Source organism: Oncorhynchus gorbuscha, linkage group LG07, assembly GCF_021184085.1.
Source record: "Oncorhynchus gorbuscha isolate QuinsamMale2020 ecotype Even-year linkage group LG07, OgorEven_v1.0, whole genome shotgun sequence".
In the NCBI taxonomy this organism is placed as follows: Eukaryota; Metazoa; Chordata; class Actinopteri; order Salmoniformes; family Salmonidae; genus Oncorhynchus; species Oncorhynchus gorbuscha.
The window spans coordinates 1,854,390-1,859,389 of NC_060179.1; the positions used below are offsets into that span (position 1 = coordinate 1,854,390).

At 47.4% G+C, this 5,000-nt stretch overlaps 1 protein-coding gene across 2 annotated transcripts in view; it reads left to right on the top strand.

Annotated features, from left to right (window-relative positions):
* Positions 1–5,000, top strand: part of LOC124039437 (cytoplasmic protein NCK1-like) — a 96,830-nt gene that overhangs the window by 59,383 nt on the left and 32,447 nt on the right. The gene's annotated exons all lie outside the window — the stretch shown is intronic.

The following is a 5,000-nucleotide window of genomic DNA, read 5'->3' on the forward strand; positions in this document are numbered from 1 at the left end:
GTTTCTGGTGCGATGTTACTTAGAAAAAGCTGTTTTTTGAGAGAGTTTTCAAAGTTCAGTATTTGTTTTCCCTCCCAGAGTTTGGAGGGGTTCTCAGTTATTTCCTTCTTCCTCTCTCTGATTTCTGTCTGGTTTCGGGAGTTTTACACAATGTAAGAACAGCGGTGTTGTGTGTTAGTTAGTCGGTGCTGTCTGTGTGTTTTTAAACCCAGCTGGTGAAACGGGGAGGATGTGATGCTAAAGCCCGATGCTAAAGCCCGATGCTAAAGCCCGACGCTAAAGCCTGGGATTCCTGCCTAACACACACACACACACACACACACACACACACACACACACACACACACACACACACACACACACACACACACACACACACACACACACACACACACACACACACAACCCTCTGTAATCCTACTACGCTGGAGTGGGCTGTAGTCTATAGTGGGCTGTAGTCTATAGTCTCTGCTGCCCTACCAAGAAAAAAGGTAGTAACTGCTCTGAGAAAAATGTATTTTATTTACCTCGGTTTCACAGTATCTTTATACAGTTACTGATAACATGACCCACATTTCCTCCTGAACACAGAGGCAGGACACTTGTCCACATGATTAAGCACGTTTTAATGGAACTGTGGGCTGTAGTCTATAGTGGGCTGTAGTCTATAGTGGGCTGTAGTCTATAGTGGGCTGTAGTCTATAGTGGGCTGTAGTCTATAGTGGGCTGTAGTCTATAGTGGGCTGTAGTCTATAGTGGGCTGTAGTCTATACTGGGCTGTAGTCTATACTGGGCTTGTAGTCTATAGTGGGCTGTAGTCTATAGTGGGCTGTAGTCTATAGTGGGCTGTAGTCTATAGTGGGCTGTAGTCTAGAGTGGGCTGTAGTTTGTAGTCTATAGTGGGCTGTAGTTTGTAGTGGGCTGTAGTCTATAGTGGGCTCTATTCTTGTGATTTATAGTGGTATTGTAGTCTCTGGGCTGTGGTCTTGTGGTCTATAGTGGTCTATAGTGGTCTATAGTGGGCTGTAGTCTATAGTGGGCTGTAGTCTATAGTGGGCTGTAGTCTATAGTGGGCTGTAGTCTATAGTGGGCTGTAGTTTGTAGTCTAAAGTGGGCTGTAGTCTTGTGATCTATAGTGGGCTGTGGTCTTGTGGTCTATAGTGGGCTGTGGTTTATAGTGGGCTGTGGTCTATAGTGGGCTGTGGTCTATAGTGGGCTGTGGTCTATAGTGGGCTGTGGTCTATAGTGGGCTGTAGTCTTGTGATCTATAGTGGTATTGTAGTCTATAGTGGGCTGTGGTCTATAGTGGGCTGTGGTCTATAGTGGGCTGTGGTCTATAGTGGGCTGTGGTCTTGTGGGCTGTAGTCTTGTGGTCTATAGTGGGCTGTAGTCTTGTGGTCTATAGTGGGCTGTGGTCTATAGTGGGCTGTGGTCTATAGTGGGCTGTGGTCTATAGTGGGCTGTAGTCTTGTGGTCTATAGTGGGCTGTAGTCTTGTGGGCTGTAGTCTTGTGGTCTATAGTGGGCTGTGGTCTATAGTGGGCTGTGGTCTATAGTGGGCTGTGGTCTATAGTGGGCTGTGGTCTATAGTGGGCTGTAGTCTATAGTGGGCTGTAGTCTATAGTGGGCTGTAGTCTATAGTGGGCTGTAGTCTATAGTGGGCTGTAGTCTATAGTGGGCTGTAGTCTATAGTGGGCTGTAGTCTTGTGGTCTATAGTTGGCTGTAGTCTATAGTGGGCTGAAGTCTTGTGGTCTATAGTGGGCTGTAGTCTATAGTGGGCTGAACTCTATAGTGGGCTGTAGTCTTGTGGTCTATAGTGGGCTGTAGTCTATAGTGGGCTGAAGTCTTGTGGTCTATAGTGGGCTGTAGTCTATAGTGGACTGTAGTCTTGTGGTCTATAGTGGGCTGTAGTCTTGAGGTCTATAGTGGGCTGTAGTCTTGTGGTCTATAGTGGGCTGTAGTCTTGTGGTCTATAGTGGGCTGTAGTCTTGTGGTCTATAGTGGGCTGTAGTCTTGTGGTCTATAGTGGGCTGTAGTCTTGTGGTCTATAGTGGGCTGTAGTCTTGTGGTCTATAGTGGGCTGTAGTCTTGTGGTCTATAGTGGGCTGTAGTCTATAGTGGGCTGTAGTCTATAGTGGGCTGTAGTCTTGTGTTCTATAGTGGGCTGTAGTCTTGTGGTCTATAGTGGGCTGTAGTCTTGTGGTCTATAGTGGGCTGTAGTCTTGTGGTCTATAGTGGGCTGTAGTCTTGTGGTCTATAGTGGGCTGTAGTCTTGTGGTCTATAGTGGGCTGTAGTCTTGTGGTCTATAGTGGGCTGTAGTCTTGTGGTCTATAGTGGGCTGTAGTCTTGTGGTCTATAGTGGGCTGTAGTCTTGTGGGCTGTAGTCTTGTGGTCTATAGTGGGCTGTAGTCTTGTGGTCTATAGTGGGCTGTAGTCTTGTGGGCTGTAGTCTTGTGGTCTATAGTGGGCTGTAGTCTTGTGGTCTATAGTGGTATTGTAGTCTATAGTGGGCTGTAGTCTATAGTGTGCTGTAGTCTTGTGGTCTATAGTGGGCTGTGGTCTATAGTGGGCTGTAGTCTTGTGCTCTATAGTGGGCTGTAGTCTTGTGGTCTATAATGGGCTCTGGTCTATAGTGGACTGTGGTCTTGTGGTCTATAGTGGGCTCTGGTCTATAGTGGGCTGTAGTCTTGTGGGCTGTAGTCTTGTGGTCTATAGTGGGCTGTAGTCTTGTGGTCTATAGTGGGCTGTGTAGTGGGCTGTAGTCTTGGTCTAGTGGGCTGTAGTCTTGTGGGCTGTAGTCTTGTGGGCTGTAGTCTTGTGGTCTATAGTGGGCTGTAGTCTTGTGGTCTATAGTGGTATTGTAGTCTATAGTGGTATTGTAGTCTATAGTGGGCTGTAGTCTATAGTGTGCTGTAGTCTTGTGGTCTATAGTGGGCTGTGGTCTATAGTGGGCTGTAGTCTTGTGCTCTATAGTGGGCTGTAGTCTTGTGGTCTATAGTGGGCTGTAGTCTTGTGGGCTGTAGTCTTGTGGTCTATAGTGGGCTGTAGTCTTGTGGTCTATAGTGGTATTGTAGTCTATAGTGGTATTGTAGTCTATAATGGGCTCTGGTCTATAGTGGGCTGTGGTCTTGTGGTCTATAGTGGGCTCTGGTCTATAGTGGGCTGTAGTCTTGTGGGCTGTAGTCTTGTGGTCTTTAGTGGGCTGTAGTCTTGTGGGCTGTAGTCTTGTGGTCTTTAGTGGGCTGTAGTCTTGTGGGCTGTAGTCTTGTGGGCTGTGGTCTATAGTGGGCTGTAGTCATGTGCTCTATAGTGGGTTGTAGTCTTGTGGTCTATAGTGGGCTGTAGTCTTGTGGTCTATAGTGGGCTGTGGTCTTGTGGTCTATAGTGGGCTGTAGTCTATAGTGGGCTGTAGTCTTGTGGTCTATAGTGGGCTGTGGTCTTGTGGTCTATAGTGGGCTGTAGTCTTGTGGTCTTTTGTGGGCTGTAGTCTTGTGGGCTGTAGTCTTGTGGTCTATAGTGGGCTGTGGTCTATAGTGGGCTGTAGTCTTGTGGTCTATAGTGGGCTGTAGTCTTGTGGTCTATAGTGGGCTGTAGTCTTGTGGTCTATAGTGGGCTGTAGTCTTGTGGTCTATAGTGGGCTGTAGTCTATAGTGGGCGGTAGTCTATAGTGGGCTGTAGTGTTGTGGTCTATAGTGGGCTGTAGTCTATAGTGGGCTGTAGTCTTGTGGTCTATAGTGGGCTGTAGTCTATAGTGGGCTGTAGTCTATAGTGGGCTGTAGTCTTGTGGTCTATAGTGGGCTGTAGTCTTGTGGTCTATAGTGGGCTGTAGTCTTGTGGTCTATAGTGGGCTGTAGTCTATAGTGGGCTGAAGTCTATAGTGGGCTGTAGTCTTGTGGTCTATAGTGGGCTGTAGTCTATAGTGGGCTGAAGTCTATAGTGGGCTGTAGTCTTGTGTTCTATAGTGGATCTGTAGTCTTGTGGTCTATAGTGGATCTGTAGTCTTGCGGTCTATAGTTGGCTGTAGTCTATAGTGGGCTGGAGTCTTGTGGTCTATAGTGGGCTGTAGTCTTGTGGGCTGTAGTGGATCTGTATTCTTGTGGATCTGTGGTCTATAGTGGGCTGTAGTTTGTAGTCTATAGTGGGCTGTAGTCTATAGTGGGCTGTAGTTTGTAGTCTATAGTGGGCTCTATTCTTGTGATCTATAGTGGTATTGTAGTCTATAGTGGGCTGTATTCCTGTGGTCTATAGTGGGCTGTATTCTTGTGGTCTATAGTGGGCTGTATTCTTGTGGTCTATAGTGGGCTGTGGTCTATAGTGGGCTGTGGTCTTGTGGTCTATAGTGGGCTGTAGTCTTGTGGTCTATAGTGGGCTGCAGTCTTGTGGTCTATAGTGGGCTGCAGTCTTGTGGTCTATAGTGGGCTGCAGTCTTGTGGTCTATAGTGGGCTGCAGTCTTGTGGTCTATAGTGGGCTGCAGTCTTGTGGTCTATAGTGGGCTGTCGTCTATAGTGGGCTGTAGTCTATAGTGGGCTGTAGTCTATAGTGGGCTGTAGTCTTCTGGTCTATAGTGGGCTGTAGTCTTGTGGTCTATAGTGGGCTGTAGTCTTGTGGTCTATAGTGGGCTGTAGTCTATAGTGGGCTGTAGTCTATAGTGGGCTGCAGTCTTGTGGTCTATAGTGGGCTGCAGTCTTGTGGTCTATAGTGGGCTGTAGTCTTGTGGTCTATAGTGGGTTGTAGTCTTGTGGTCTATAGTGGGCTGTAGTCTTGTGGTCTATAGTGGGCTGAAGTCTATAGTGGGCTGTAGTCTTGTGGTCTATAGTGGGCTGTAGTCTATAGTGGGCTGTAGTCTATAGTGGGCTGTAGTCTTGTGGTCTATAGTGGGCTGTAGTCTATAGTGGGCTGTATTCTTGTGGTCTATAGTGGGCTGTAGTCTATAGTGGGCTGAAGTCTATAGTGGGCTGTAGTCTTGTGGTCTATAGTGGGCTGTAGTCTATAGTGGGC